The 17,316-nt window shown below is 36.6% G+C and overlaps 1 long non-coding RNA gene across 1 annotated transcript in view; it reads right to left on the reverse strand.

The window, feature by feature from the left end:
• Positions 1-4,163: 4,163 nt before the first annotated feature.
• Positions 4,164-17,316, reverse strand: part of LOC140531626 (uncharacterized) — a 29,980-nt gene continuing 16,827 nt past the window's right edge. The window contains exons 2-3 of the long non-coding RNA XR_011976391.1: positions 4,443-4,576; positions 4,164-4,345 (exon numbers count right to left, since the gene is read on the reverse strand). This is a non-coding gene — a long non-coding RNA (uncharacterized lncRNA). The remainder of the gene's footprint in view (positions 4,346-4,442; positions 4,577-17,316) is intronic.

The following is a 17,316-nucleotide window of genomic DNA, read 5'->3' on the forward strand; positions in this document are numbered from 1 at the left end:
AGTGATTTACTCAAGGGAACGTAGTTTACTGCCAGAGGTAAGATTTAAACCCAAGTTTTTTGATTCTAGGGCCACTGTTCTTTTCTCAGTATCAAGTTGGCAGTTTCAAACATATAGCTAACCATCATTTGCTGTTCTAGATGTACTTATGTTTTCTAGTGCGAGAAACTCCTCCATTAGAATATATCAGAATATGTAATGATATAATATGTGTGTATGTGTATGTGTCACCAAGAGGTTATATATGCAGTATGGTGGAATTTGATTAAATCATAGCAATGTTTTCTGCATCTGTTACTGGTAGAGAAACACTTTTCTATTCTGAAATTATTGAGGTATCTTCCATGACATTGACAATCACTTTTGCAGAATTTATGAATTAATGGATTGATTAATTGCAAATTTTTATTAAACACATTTTATATGCCAAGTGTTGTGCTACTTTCTGAAGATACAAATATAAAAGGTATCATGGTCCTCCTCTCCCTCACTCCTAGCATCAAGCTCACATTTTAATAGGGAAAATTTTGGTTTGGAATGACACAGAGTTGGTGAGAGGAACAATAGGGTATCAGATTGATACATCGTTTCTAGGAGCAATAACATCATCGACTCAATTATGGTTCCATAACTGGAAAGCAGGGGTAATGATAATGAAGAAGATTTGCTTTCATTGGCATATTGGTTTCTGAGGAGATGGCCATGGTGTGAAGCATGTAACTATCTTAATCTTCTCTGGATGTTAATATCCAGCAGAAAAGGGAACCTTGATTTCCATGGTTACATCTGTTGTGGAATCTTGTATATGGAATTGGAGAAAGCATAAAACTTTTTGTCTGCTCCTGGCCAACCACATGGGATGGCTCCTTATTTAAAGGACTTGGAGGTTTTATATAAACAGTAAACCCTAGATAGTGCCAAGTTCTACCCCTAACCACTTGACCTAGACTGTGGTGCTATAGCAATTTAAAATGGAAAGATAGCATCTGACTTTCTCTCTTCTTTCACTTCTCCAGGGCCCTTTGCAAAGAATTTTTAAGTGATGGATTGGGTCAAGAGGATACCTTCAGTCCATCTCAGAAATATGATAACTTCTCTCCATATGGCAGCTAGAGTAGTGAAAACTCAACTAGACCAATTTGAACCTGAACTTCCTACCTATTCTAATTTGTATTCTCCCCTTGAGCAAAAGTAAATGAATATTGAATATCTTGAGGTAAATATATCTAAGTTGGAGATAGTCCTGTCAATTGTTCAGTGTTGACTGGCAGTAGAAGTAGTTCCATTTGGAAGGAAATATAAACAAAAAGAGGAGGAACTCAACCCCTGGACAAAAAGGTCTTGGAGAGAATTTTTTGAAGAATTCAGAGAGGTGCAAAAATTTAATAACGCATTTTTCAGCAGTCTTATAGAATGCTCAAAAGTTTGATGAATTCAAGTCTCAGTCTCCCAAGAGAACATTAAAAATTGTTTTAAAATACTACTTTAAATGTCAACGCAGATTTGTGGATCTTGCATGTATCATGAATTTCTTTTATCCAGAGAAAGTAAGCAATTGTCCCATATTTGATTTAAATGACATATTTAATACCTTTTGATTTTCATGTTTTGGGGAAACCCTGAATTTGAAATAAAATAAGCTTGAAATAATTGTTTTTCCCCTGTGCCCTGAGGTAGGTATATAACAAATCAAAGAGTGAAAACAAAAGCATCTGACCCTTTTTAGGTGGTTGAGCTCTCTTATCATTAAACTTGGGGCCATGTGCAGTGGTTCAGAGGTAAGACACAGAGGGAAAAATTTCAGAGTCATAACCTCTCAGGTCCAAGTTCAGGTTTTTTAACTGTTAAATATGCATGAGAGATGACTTCTTCAAAGAGAGCTTGCCAAAGCTGTATTTTGCACTCTGGAGTCTAATGTTTGCTACTGCTGTTTTAATCAACAAAATATAGAAGCACCAAGACTCCATATTCTTTACATTGATCAGTGCATTATTAAAAAGATTTGTTCTGCTGAGATAAAATCCTATTGGTCACGTTCTCATTCATTCATCAAATATATATCTTATCCAAGTATAAACCAGAAATGTTAAGATCGTACATAGATGAGAACTTAACCATACAGAGTGTAGTTATTAATATTATCTCAGATGCCCCCTTTATTTGGTAACTTTTCATAAACTATGTCCTCCTCTATTTTTCACTGATTGTTTCATATATGTCTCCTTTTTCCTCCTAAACTTCATTCTCCTCAAATGCAGTGACTGTCTATACCAGGGATTTGTTCTGTGAAATTTGTATTCAGTCAAAGGACTGCACTTGAGGATCTAGAGGGCCACATGTGGCCTCAAGGCGACAGGTTCTGCACCCCTGTAGATGTTTCATGAACATTCTGGGTGCTCCTTAATTTTAAATTTAAATTTTAAATTTAAATAATTTTAAAGTGTTATTTTCTTTGGTATTACTGTGCCTTTTTTGTCAAGCTGTTAATAATCTTTTCACACTTTTATTTCCTTGTCATTTTTTTACCTCATTTTTCCTCTACCTTCCTTCCTATTTGCTTTGAAAAATAATTTTTTTAGCTCTTCCAAAAATTCTTGTTGGACTAATATCCAATTCATGTCCCTTCACCCCCTGGAGGTTTTGTTTGCAGCTGTTCCGACATCGACGTCTTCTGAAATTGTGTCTTGATCTTCTCTGTCACTATAGTATTTCTGTGGTTAGGTTCTTTTTTTAAATTTACACATTTTTATAGTCAATTTCTTGACTTCAAATTTATATTAAAGTTGGACTCTGTTTTCAGCATGGCAATGAGAGGTACTGTCTTGAACTTAGGGTTTTTCCCACTACTGTTTTCAAAGCTAGTTTGGGAAGTTTAGAAGTTTGAGGTGCTTCCATCTGGGGAGAGTTATGGTCATTCTCTCCTGGTCTACACTCTGGTCCTTCTCAAGGAGGGGGCCCTGATCTTTTGCAATTGCAATCAATACTGATTCTTAGTGTCCCTGATCCCTTGGGACTGGAAGTGATGCTCCTCAGGGTCCTGGTTTCTTTGGAACAAGAAGTAACACTGCTCCTCAAGAAACTCTTCCCTTAGAAGTATAAGTAATATTGTACCTTGGAGCCTCTGATTCCTTGTTATTGAATTTTATACTGCTTCGTTTTGCTCAAAAGTGCTTCTCTCCACCTTTGAACTATGATCCAGAAGTGTGCATAGGCAATGGATATGTCAGACAGTTCCTAGTCCTTTGTCCAGTGCTGGCACAGTAATCTCTTGTGATCACTTTCTGTTTTATTGCCAGGTCCCCTTACTGTCTCAAGTCTGAGGGTTCCCAGATCTGCCACTGCTTCTATTGCTACCACCTACTCCACCACTGGTGTTTCATCCTACAATGGGTTCCAATCCAGCCTCTACTCCCATGTCACAGATCTCTCCTGCGATAGGTGAACTATGAAATAACCAGAGAAACAAAGATAATATGCTTCTGAGCTCATTGATTTATTAAGCAATGCATGGCAACTGAATAATAAATCAGGACCAGGTCTCCTCAGCTTGGCCCTGGACCCTGAACAAAGGGGAAAATACATTTTCATGCAATAAAAGCAAACAATAAGCAACATGTAAGCTAGGATACAAGGTTAGGTAATCTGATTTCTAATTGGAAGAAAGATCAGGGATTTTCCAAGTTGGGAGGAGAGCAAGCAGATGGAATTCCCTGCAATCAGAAACAGAGGTATCTTTCCAAGTGTCTGCATTCAATCAAAGGAACATGGAAACAGTATCTGATTAACTAATACAGAGACAATGCTTGAGATGTACAATTGTGTGTGTGTGTGTGTGTGTGTGTGTGTGTATGTGTATATGAAACTTCTTGTGTCAGTCTTTGGATCTGACTGGATTTTTGGTCAGCATAACCTAGATACTAAGAGTCTCTAAGCAACAGTTAGAGGTGCTCCAGCTTGCCAGCCACACAAAGTAAAGCTCAAACAATGCAATAAAGTTTTCTCACAATATTCATAATTAAATCTTTTCTCACAAGATAGAAATTGAATTAGATGAATAGTTGAATGGAAACAGAACAGAACTAGATCCAAAATTGAAACACAAGACTGTGAGTCAGTGAGGTTCATTCAATTCCCACATTTCCAACCACCTCAATTGTCTTGGTTAGTCTTGGTTAGTCTGCTAACTACTTGCCTAGCAGAGTGCCTTACCTTCACATTCTCTTGACTCTGCCACTCCAGAATTCGATTTGAGACATAATTTTAGATTTGTTTGGAGAATAATGTTGGGAAAGGTTGTTTCAGTGTTTCCTCTACTCCACCATCTTGGCTCCACTACTGGAAGTCACTAGACATAATTTTAAACAAATGCTTTCGTAACAAATCTTTATTGAATTGGATAAGTTGTTTCTAATATAAAAAATGAAATTTCATTTTAGACTTACTGAAGATAAGCTTTTAAGTAACCTTTAGAAATCTTTCACAATGATGATCGAAAGTATCTTGTTTTAATGGCTTTACTTGTTCTGTCATTCATGTAGCCTGGATCAAGAATGGGTCTCATGTTGTTCTTTTATTGCTAGGAAGGAAGGAAAATAATTTTCTATGTAATTATTTATTTGAGACTATCCAGTGATTTTCTGAAATCAGCTGTGCTGAGCTTTATGTTATTGTTTATAAGCAACTAGAAGAAAATTAATGGCTTTTATTCTACACAATCAGTGTTTACCAATTGTTACTATGGGCAATGAACAAACTGGCATTTAAAACAGAACATCCCTTGCACATAGTAGTTTGCTTACTACATAAGTATTGAGTGAATTGATATAGTGAAGCAAGTAAAGAAAGCAAAGAGCAAACAATTACATTCTAGTCTACTCTTAGAAAATAACCTATATTACAACAAATCAGGGATATAAAACACACATATGAAGGCTTCTCTTTTTTTTTAAATTAGGTTGGTACTTTACTAATTTAGTTTAAATGACAAGTTGTGAAATATATATTTTAGTGAGGTCAAGCCAACAGGAATTATTTTATTACACTTATCTGGACTAGAATTTTATTGTCTTACCATAAATAAAAGCAAAAAAAATAAGTATTCCTCAGTTCCCCAAAGGTTCCTGACTTCTAGTCTTTTGCTCTTTCTTAGCACTCTCCCTACTGTTTGACCACTGCTCCTTTAACTAATTTTTTAACTAGATGTAACCATTTTCCAGTCATCTACAAGTCCTGGTACTATAAATTTGCCTTGATAGGAAGCATAATAGAGGACAGAGAGCAACTTCTGCCCTAACTTTCACTTTATTCATCTTCTACTTCTTGATGGTGAGTCTCTTAATGATCATTCACATATGCACCTTTTTGCATACCTTAAAAAAAGTTTCCTATTTATTATCTGGAAATTTCTACCCCCAAAAAGGAGTTCAGAAAATCAAGATTAATCTCTGTGTCAGGAGAAAGAATATGATCTTAATTCCCTATCATGGTAGCTCTCCCTTTGTTATTATTTCTACTTCACAGTAGTGGAAGGAAGGGGCGGGTATATTTATTAAGCAGCTACTATGTGTCATGAGCTAGACTAAGGTCTTTCCAAATATTAACTTATTTGGTCCTCCCAACAGACCTCAAAATCAGGTTCTATTAGAATAAAGAATAGATTCCTTTTCATAGAAAAGAAAACTAAGGCAGACAGAAGTAAAGTCACTTTTCCTGAGTCATGTAACTAGTGTCTGAGGCTTGATTTGCATTTAGATCTTCCTGACTCCAGACTCCATACTCTAATCACTGCAGCCACTTAGCTGCTTAAGAGCAGGATATTAACATCAAGGTTTATGGCATTTATCTCATAGATCATAATGCACAGCTAGAATTAGAGCTCTTTACTTAAAGATGGCTTATCATTTCACCTCCTCATCCCTTTCTCTTTCTGGCACTCCTTCATGTTTCCATGACTAGAATTTGAATCAGAGTTGTAATTAGCCTATAGTAAACAAAGATTAAACCCAGTATGCCAATGTGGTAGGTGGTAAACAGAGTGTTACCTTTCCAGGACATGCTCTTCCTTCTATCCTTGTCCCCAAGTTTTCATTTCTCTGGGTGAATCATCATGGCACCCCTCTTCCAGATCCCACTTCCTTCCTAACTCATATGAAAATAACGTCTCCCCTGTACCCTCACACACCTGTGCCATGATAGGCACTGTCTTCTATGCTAGGGGCACTTCCTGCCTACACCACCCCTTCTCCTACTTCTCCTAGAGAGTTTGCTGCAGGAATAGTTAGAATTAGCTACATTTTTTTTTAAATGTAAAACCATACTCAATTATTCTTTCCAGAAAACAAACATCACACCTTCACCCTATAACTGTTTCTATGTTTCTAAGATTCTTAAGCAAATTATCCACAGACTCACTATATTCTCTGTTTTACAGAGTTTCCTCTATTAAACCTTTATATTGTTTCATCACGAACAGAAAATGTATATTCTCAGTCTTTCCTTATCTACTCTCAGGCCTCTTTTTTGCAAACAAAAGTCCTATATTTTTATGCTTTTACAAAGGTCTGTGATACCACAGAAAGCTAGATTCTCTCATTATCTCATGGGTATGGCTATTCTTAGCCCCACAGCAATAGAAAAGGAAGGGAATGCCAGGCAGAGTGCTGCACAACAAGGACACCGCATATACCCTGTGACCACTACAGAGCCTGGGAAGACTTGACAGGAATGCTGAAATGCTGGCCAATTGGAATCTCTTGACACCATTGATTAGGTTAGCACCCTGGAAAGTGTGATGACATTATTCCTCTGAATCTAAGAAACTGCTAGAGAGCATAGGCTTGCAGATTGTTTCTGCTTCAGAAATCATCCTGACTGAATAAGTGATCCTACTATATTTTCTGATACAAGAAGGTAACATATATTAGAAAAAATATACTTGTACCCCTTCATTTCAGAAAGAGATTAGCCTGGCTATACTTCATTGCCCTCCCATTTGTTCTTCAGAGTTATTGGACTTTGTCATTCTGTAAAATGAGGGTCTCCCCTGCTTCAGTTCCTTTGCATTCACTGTGTCCCCCATTAGAATGCAAGCTTCTTTAGGGAAGGGATTTATTGTTTTTCATCTCTTCTTTGCATCCTCAGCTCTTAGCACAGAGGATAACATTAATAAATCCTTATTTTTTGCCCACCTACCCCATCTGCTGGAAATGCTTTGGAGCAGAAGTCATTAAAAGACCATGAAATGGCCTGGGAAATTATGTGCTAATACCATATCTTAACATATATCAGCTATAGGCAAGGACCTTGTACTACTTTTTCTTATCAACGGTAGCCTTAGCTATGAGGCTCATAATGATACACTGCTAACCAGTGCAGGACAAGCATAAAAAATGATTCTTCTCCCCCAATTTTATATTAGATCAAACAAGAGATGAAATCAAGTTGCTATTAAAATCTAAAGACTCAAAAAACACTAAAGACCCCAAGGTCACTGAAAATCTTAATTTAATGTAAACACCTTAAATTGTACGTAATTAAGGAGTACTGGGGACTTCAGAGTTCAGATTCAGTTTGGAATGAATGTTCTGAGACTGCAATGGAACTAATTTTCTTCTATTGAGAGTCATAAAAGGACACAGTAATCCTGGAGATATTCTGTAAAATTCTATCCAAATGCAATCATATTCAGAGAGAATAATCCCCATGCTGCATTATGTAATGCACAGTGAAGCTTTGCCTAGTTCTATAACAGTAGCCTTCTCTAGGTCACCAGATCAAAGTACTATCTGTCTGCTTGTAGTTAAATTCTCACTATGCCTTCTGGCCTTGGAGTTTATTCTTCATGTATGTACAATCATCAGGTCTTAGGTTAAGGTTTTAGTGGAGCCTGGCTAAAGCTCACTATTCCCAATATCAAGTTTTTTAGTTCTTTTTTTATAGCCAATTACCTTTCTGACAAATTTGACAATTTACCTTTTTGAAAAAAAATATATATTTAGACTGAAATCCCCCCAAAATTATTTTAAATTTAAGGGCATGACTTCAGGTATTAGACCAATTATAATAAAAGAGAATGGGTTTTTTTTTAAAGTATATATCTGCTATAATCACATTGAATAAGTATATTGTCCCACAACATATAAAAGAAAGTATAGTATGACAAAATTTTGGTGCTTCAAAAGCAATATAGGCAGCAGTTACCATGGTAAGACCACTAAGGTGGAGATACCAACCAATACCTCAAGGACATGCATCAAAGGGCATCACAAGAGAAGCAACTTCAATAGCTATTCAAGATCTGCGGAAAGATATTGAAAGATTATATGATATCTAACTGGTACATGTGGTAGAAAAATTGAACCTATGTAGCCCATTTAAAAGCAACAAGAAAGAAACATGTAGAATGTAATGGGGATGATAGAAAAAGTCAACACATCACTTAGAGTAATTTTTTTAAAACTTGCTATCAGTGGACAACTTTATTACAGAGGATTTAACAGTTGAAAAAACTTCAAAGGCAGGAGACCATCCCAAAGGAAGAAGGACCTGGAAAATTACTGTTCATCTATATGATTATAAGAAATAAAATATATCAATAATGAGAGGCAAATCAAGTGAGAAATTGAAGACTTATAACAATGTAATGAATGACAAGAAGCCAGCTCAAAGAAGGTGAATGAAACTCTATATCTTCTCTGCAAAATTAGAGAGAGACCATATAAATACCATAATTATTGAGTCAAGTGTTTCACACTGAATATGAATTCTTAGCAAAGCACTTAACCGGTTTCTTATGAGGAACAAGTCTTTCTTAAGAGAAGGCATCGTGTGTCTACCAACAAAAAAAATGAAAATGCTAGCAACACTTCCACATATAAGCCAATCATATGGCTATGTACTTGAATGAAATCTTTCAAAATTTTTATTTTATTTTATTTTTAAAAACCTCACAAAACTATAAAAAAGTTAAAAGAAAACATATATTGGCAGAGGATAAGAAAAACTGTACCAACAACTTCAAGGGTGATAAGAAACAATTTATTAGATTTTAGAATAATTGAATAAGCTGTCAAAAATAACCATGGTTCTTTTTCTTGGTTATCATTAAGCCTTTGACTCAATTCTGTAATTATGGCTTATTTATATACAGCACATATGTAAAATAGACCCCACATAAAGTCAGAATGCTAAAGTATTTGTTTTTACATGTAAAACTGTACTCTACTTGAAAGTATGCGATTAGCAGAATAATATCAGCACCAAGTGATATTGTACATACATACTAAGCATACTATGTCCTCCCCTAGCCCTTTATTCCCCCACATATTACACAATTACATTAGGACAATGCTTTGATCTGATGTTCTTGTTCTAATCTGGTTGAGAAATTGCATCATTATTCTCTTAATTTTCAATTCAGAAATAATACCCTGTCCTGAAATATTTTTATATCCTTTATGAAGAGGTCTAATCAGTTTCTAAATCAAAAGTCCTAATGATTAGAAAAATGGTCAGACTAAGAGCAAGAATTTCTATTTGGTTCAATTAATAGAAGTGTCTCTGGAATTCACCTCTTACTAGATTGACATAGGAATGCTCAAAGGGGGTAACTGAAAAGGGACTGAAAGGTTTGGGAAAAGGATTCTATGTGGTACTCTGAAAATTGTTTCTATTTGATGAGTCTAAACTTTATATTTTTGTTTAATCTTGATGATATGACTTTGTTTTTTGTTGCTCCACCCTTCCTGTTACATGCTTTCAGCAAGCTCCTCCCACTACAGGTGATTTAGACTTCCATGTGATTTAAGCAGGTCACAAGGGCCTATTAATGAATGGCAAAGATCTTCCCATTTAAATTACCCTTACATCTCCCAAAACAAAATAACAGCCTCCCAGTATATATAGTAAAGACTTGACCCCTGATTGGCTCAGAGCCAGTATGCACAAAACCTACATGAAAACTGGGAATTATCAGGATTCAAAGGAGATCAGTCTTTCACATGCTCACAATATAGCTTGAGTTTGGAAAACTTAATGCTAAAAAGGAAACAACAAAAATTCCACCTTGCTTGTGCTTACACATGGAAGGATATTTGTAACACACACACACATGCACACACACATACACTCAGAAATACACACATACATATATACATACACACATACATATATATATTTTCATACACAGAGTTCACAGAATGAGTTGAATATGAAGGGGTAATATTTAAAAAATAAAATTAAAGGGTGAGAGAGGCAAATATTGGGAGGAGAAAGGGGGAGATGGAATAGGGTAAATTTTCTTATAAAAAAGAGGGAAGAAAAAGCTTTTAAAATGGAAAGGAAGAAGGGGTTAGTGGGAGGGAGTGAGTGAACCTTACTTTCACTGGATTTGACTTAAGGATGGAATAACATACACACTCAATTGGTAATTTTATCCTACAAGAAAGTAATTTTAGAGTAATTTACCTTACAAGAAAGGAGGGGAAAGGAGACAAGGGCAAATGATAAAAGGGAGGACAGAAAAGGAGGACAGATCAGGAGAGGGGGTAGTCAGAAGTATATGCTTTTGAAATGGGACAGAGTCAAAGGTGAGAATAGACTAAATGGGGTGCAGGATAAGTTGGAGGGAAATTAGTCTTTTACAACATGACTATGTTGTGTATAACTACACATGTATAACCTATATGCAATTGCTTGCCTTCTCACTGAGGGTGGATCAGGAGGGAAGAAGGAGAGAATTTGGGAGCTGAGAGTTTTAAAACAAATGTTAAAAATTATTTTTACATGCAACTGGGAAATAAGATGTACAACCAATGTGGTATAGAAATCTGTCTTGCCCTACAAGAAAATGAGGGGGAAGGGGATAGGAAAGGGAAAGATGTGAAAGAGAGGAGGGCAGACAGGGGAAGGGATAATTAAAATGCATTTCATCTTGGGGCAGGGAGGAGGGGAGAAATGGAAAAAAATTTGGAACTCAAAATCTTGTGGAAATACATGTTGATGACTAAAATAAATAAATAAAACAAAAAATGAATCAACTGACAATATTTTATGGACAAATCCTTACATACTTGATGTTCATGGATAAGAGCAAGCTATATTTTTCAACTGCAAAACACATTATACAGCCCCTTCATCCTGTGAAATCTTTTTTCCAATAATATCAAATGTCATTTGAACTTGATATGTAAAATTCTTAATGTACTACATGGAAGATAGATTGAAGGCTTTCAGCATGAGCCTGAAGGTCACATCAAATCAAAAGATGAAGATAGTCCATAAATAACTTGATATCCCCTAGGCATGATACATCAGGCATAAAAATAACTGTGAAAATTGTGTCTAAGAAGTCTGAAGAGATGTGTTGGCATCCTGCAATCAAAACTTCTTAGGAAGAATATGTTTAAAGCAACTAATGTCTGTCTGATAATGGAACTGATCTATATTTGTACTTTTAGAATTTTAAAATGAATGATCACAGATTTGAAAATATTTCATAACAACAATCTATAACATTAATGAAATGTGGGGTCAAGTAATAAAGGCACCTAATAGCTCTGGACACATGAAATGAGGAATTCTGATTTCAAATCCAGCCTCTGATGCTTACTAGTTGTGTGACCCTGTGCAGTCATTTAACCTCTGTCTCAGTTTCTTCAACTGTGAAATTAGGATAATAAGCAACTATCTTTCAGGGCTGTTGTGAGGATCAAATGAGATAACATTTATAAAAAGTACTTTGCACAGTGTTTGGCATATAATAGGTACTTAATAAATGCTTTTTGTCCCCTTCTTCCCTCAATCGCCTTAAGAAATTTATGGAATGATTAAAACTTCCTCCCCCAAAAAAGAACAACATTTTGGCTTTTGAAAGGGTTAAAAAAGCAATGACAGGAGAAGCCAAGATGGCAGAGTAGAAAGACACACATATGCTAGCTCCGAAACCCACAGCCCATAAATTTCCTGTAAAGAAGAATTCCCAACAAATTCTGGAGCAGCAGAAGCCACAGAACCACAGAGCAGAGATTTCTGTTCCAGAGAGCCCTGAAAAACCAACACGAAAGGTCTGTCACATACCAGACCCAGAGCAGAGCCCAGCACTGCCTTGGCTGCTCGGCACCAAGAGGAGCAGATCCCAGCGGGCTTCAGGGATGGAATCTCTAGCTGCCTCACAGGTCCCTCCACCCACAGGTGGCAAAGGTCAGTGAGAGGGTCTTTTCAGCTCCCGGAGAGGGGAGTGGGGCAAATGCATAACTCAGGCCCCCTTGGGAGGTAGCAGCAGAGGCAGCAGCAGACAGGGGCTCCCAAAGCAGGCAGGAGCTCCGATCCATTGTTGAAGGTCTCTGCATAAACCCCCTGAGGGAACTGAGCCCCGTGAGGTGGCCCTGCCCCCACCTCAGCACCTGAACTTAATCTCACACTGAATAGCAGCCCTGCCCCCACCAAAAGCCTTGAGGCTGGGAAGCAGCATTTGAATCTCAGACCCCAAGCACTGGCTGGGTGGATCTGGAGACGAAGTGGGTGTGGAGAGGAACCTCAGAAGTCAAGTCACTGGCTGGGAAAATGCCCAGAAAAGGGAAAAAAAAATAAGTCCATAGAAGGTTACTTTCTTGGTGAACAGATATCTCCTCCCATCCTTTCAGATGAGGAAGAACAAAGCTTACCATCAGGGAAAGACACAGCAGTCAAGGTTTCTGTATCCCAGCCCACATAAGGGGCTCAGGCCATGGAAGAGCTCAAAAAGGATTTTGAAAATAAAGTTAGAGAGGTGGAGGAAAAACTGGGAAGAGAAATGAGAGAGATGCAAGAAAAGCATGAAAAGCAGGTCAACACCTTGCTAAAGGACACCCAAAAAATTCTGAAGAAAATAACACCTTTAAAAATAGGCTAACTCAATTGGCAAAAGAGATTCAAAAAGCCAATGAGGAGAAGAATGCTTTCAAAAGCAGAATTAGCCAAATGGAAAAGGAGGTTCAAAAGCTCACTGAAGAAAATAGTTCTTTCAAGATTACAATGGAACAGATGGAGACTAATGACTTCATGAGAAACCAAGAAATCACAAAACAAAACCAAAAGAATGACAAAATGGAAGATAATGTGTTATATCTCATTGGAAAAACAACTGACCTGGAGAATAGATCCAGGAGAGACAATTTAAAAATTATGGGACTACCTGAAAGCCATGATCAAAAAAAGAGCCTAGACATCATCTTTCATGAAATTATTAAGGAAAACTGCTCTGAGATTCTAGAACCAGAGGGCAAAATAAGTATTCAAGGAATCCACAGATCACTGCCTGAAAGACATCCAAAAAGAGAAACTCCTAGGAACATTGTGGCCAAATTCCAGAGTTCCCTGGTCAAGGAGAAAATATTGCAAGCAGCTAGAAAGAAACAATTCAAGTATTGTGGAAATACAATCAGGATAACGTAAGATCTAGCAGCTTCTACATTAAGGGATCAAAGGGTGTGGAATATGATATTCCAGAAGTCAAAGGAACTAGGACTAAAACCAAGAATCACCTACCCAGCAAAACTGAGTATAATACTTCAGGGAAAAAAATGGTCTTTCAATGAAATCAAGGACTTTCAAGCATTCTTGATGAAAAGAAGAGCTGAAAAGAAAATTTGACTTTCAAACACAAGAATGAAGAGAAGTATGAAAAGGTAAACAGCAAAGAGAATTCATAAGGGATTTACTAAAGTTGAACTGTTTACATTCTTACATGGAAAGACAATATTTGTAACTCTTGAAACTTTTCAGTATCTGGGTAGTTGGTGAGATTACACACGCACACACACACACACACACACACACATGCACACGCACACGCACAACCAGAGACAAAGAGCACAGAGTGAATGGAATAGGATGGGATCATATCTTAAAAAAATGAAATTAAGTGGTGAGAGAGAAATACATTGGGACGAGAAAGGGAGAAATGGAATGGGGCAAATTATCTCTCATAAAAGAGGCAAGCAAAAGACTTTTTAGTGGAGGGAAGAAGAGGGGAGGTGAGAGAAAAACATGAGGTTTACTCTCATCACATTCCACTAAAGGAAGGAATAAAATGCACACTCATTTTGATATGAAAACTTATCTTACAATAGAGGAAAGTGGGGGTGAAGGGGATAAGCAAGGTGGGGGGTATGGTGTAAGGGAGGACAATGGGAGGAGGGAGCCATTTGAAGTCAACACTCTTGGGGAGGGACAGGATCAAAAGAGAGAATAGAAGTAATGGGGGGCAGGATAGGGTGGAGGGATGTATAGTTAGTCTTAGACAACATGACTATTAAATGGAAGTGATTTGCAAAACTACACAGATATGGCCTATATTGAATTGCTTGCCTTCCCAAAGGGAATGGGTGGGGAGGGAGGGATGAAGAGAAGTTGGAACTGAAAGTTTTAGGAACAACTGTTGAGTACTGTTCTTGCAACTAGGAAATAAGAAATACAGGCAATGGGATATAGAAAGTTATGTGCCCCTACAGGACAAAAGAGAACATAGGGACAAGGGAAGGGAGGGATGATAGAAGAGAGGGCAGATTGGTGATAGGGGCAATTAGAATGCTCAGTGTTTTGGGGTGGGGGGAGGGGACAAATGGGGAGAAAATTTGGAACCCAAAATTTTGTGAAAATGAATGTTAAAAGTTAAATAAATAAATTTTAAAAAAAAGCAATGACAACAATCTACAGAAATACTTTCAGAACAATCAGACATCACTTCATCAATGAATAATAGTTAATCAGCCAAACAAAGCAGATTATCTTCAAATGGAGCCTGGGAAACAGCTAGAATTCAAGAAAACCATCAATGACCCCTTCAGGGGAAATATCTGAATGAACTTGGCAGATAATGTTGATAAAGAAGCAATGAACGAATGACTAAGTCATGTGGATTTGCTAGTGGAATCAGTTGGGAATTCACTGATCCTTAGGGCTAGACTTTTGCCAACAAATAGTAGAGCCTGGACTTATAATCAATGTACTTTATCCAAGGAAATGGTATAAACCGTGAAATACTTCCCAAATGACTATAAAAATTTGATACCTACTAAACACCAGCAAGGCTTAACCAGATGACTAGACTTATGCATCAGAAAAATCTCATATCTTTCATGTACTGACAGACATGCCAAAATACAAAGAATATAGACTTCAAAATAATTCGTAGTTCTCAACCAATAAATGGTACTGAAACCAGATCATCATTACATACTGAATTGTAACCTACAATTAGCCTTATATAATACTGATCCAGAAAAATACTTATGATCAATTTGCTGCTATATAAAAGTTATATGTATGCTATATAAAATAAAGGTTTTATTATGTGACAGTACTGTTAAGATCATATAATATCTTTTGCTCTATGTTGGATTTGTATCCAGGGTGATTTCAGTGAACCTAAAGAGCATAAACTTAAACACATGCTTTTATTCAACTTCAAAATACACTCCAAACTCTCATCTTCAAAACGCTTCATTGTGTCCTCTTCAAGAGTAAGCATTAAGTAGAACAATAAAAGAATATTAATCTGTCATAGTAACAGTTCTATATGGGGCTTATTGAACTATATGATAGTAATAGAAATGGACTAATCATAAGAGCAAAAATAATAATAATTTATACTTGCTGAATCTCAGTCTTAACATATGCTTTTGGCATAGTAAAATGGATGATAATGGATTTGCATTGTATACAAACAAAAATTGATATAAGGTTAAGGAAACACAGAGCTTAGCTCCAAAAATCACCTAAACAAATGAAAACTAGTACTTCTCAATTAAAAAGAAAGGAAAGGAATATTAGAAATTCTTAGAAACCATAAACAGATGTTTTAAAAGTTTGGAACAGTATAATTTCACAAATAATAAAGACTGAATGCAAATGATTTTCACTTTTAAGATGAAGAAATTAAGGGTCAAAAAAGCGAATTGCCTTTTCTATGGCCACACAATTTCCTTTTGCAAGTAAGCATGACCAATGTTTGTCTATTGTTTCTGTTCTGCTGCTTTTACTGTCTTCTACTGTTTTTTTTTTCCCAAATGATGCTCATTAACAAATCTTAAACTTCAGCCAAACTAGACTATTTATCTTCCTCTGAATATTTTCTATCTCTGTGCCTTTGCTCAATTTGGTTTCATTTCTTGGAATGCTACTTCATCAACTCTGCATGTCCACTGCTGGCCTGGTGCCACTCCTTAAAATTATCATGTATTTATTGTGTTCACATGCTTTATAAATGTACTTATGAACATATGAATTTGATGGAATAAAAGCTCATTCGAGCAGGGACTGTTTCATTTTTGTCTTTACATGTTCAGCCAACAGTACTGTAAATTCTTTCAGATTGGTTGATCTCTAAAGATTGAGCCTTCTCCACTAAGCTTTTTTTTCTTTTTACCCCCAGATAAATGTGATTTCCCTATCCTTTGAACTTACATAGTACTCAATTCTTTATTTAATAGATGCTAAATTATGCCTAGTATTATAATCATTTCTGTATCTAATTTATCTTTACTCCCAAATTGCAAGCTTTATGTGGGTAGGGACTGTTTTATTCCTATCATTCTTTGCAGTACAGTGTCTGGAAAGTATGTTCTCAGTACACATGGGCTGAATAAATATAGATCTATTTCTTTGAGAAGGAAGGAAAAAGCTTAAAAATTGACCTTTATATGGCAAGAAGGGAACCGCATTTTGTAAAAAATCAGGAAAAAAAAAAGCAACAGCCTATAAAAATGTGTCAAGGTGTCCTTATTGTAAAAGAAACAAATAATCACACACACACACACACACACACACACACACACACACACACACACACACACACACACACACACACATACACCACCCCCACCCCCACCACGCAAAACAACAAAATCAGACCAGGCAGAGGCAGGCATCAAGCATTTAAGTGCCTGCTATGTGCCAGACATCTTGCTAAGTGATGAAGAACAAACACAAAAAAGGAAAAACAAAACAAAACAAAAATCCTTCTCCTGTTCTTGCTATGCCCTCCTGTTTCTCTCTTCCCTTTCAAAGATTAGTCTCCATTTCTTCACACTCAGAACTCCCTGTATTTTAGCTTCTCTCTTTATTGCTTTACTAAGACAGCTTTTTCACAAACTTACGTTATTCTAGATGTCCTTTTTAGTCCTCAACTTCCTTGACCTTTCTGCAGCAATGTCACTAGGAACTATCCTTTCCTTCCATTTATCTTTGAATCCTGTAACAATGCCTACCCATTTTTATGTTTCTCTTTGGCTAGATTCTCAGTCTCTTATTATCCTTTAAAAGTGGGTATATTCTAAG

The sequence above is a fragment of the Notamacropus eugenii genome, chromosome 3, assembly GCF_028372415.1.
Source record: "Notamacropus eugenii isolate mMacEug1 chromosome 3, mMacEug1.pri_v2, whole genome shotgun sequence".
Lineage (NCBI taxonomy): Eukaryota > Metazoa > Chordata > Mammalia > Diprotodontia > Macropodidae > Notamacropus > Notamacropus eugenii.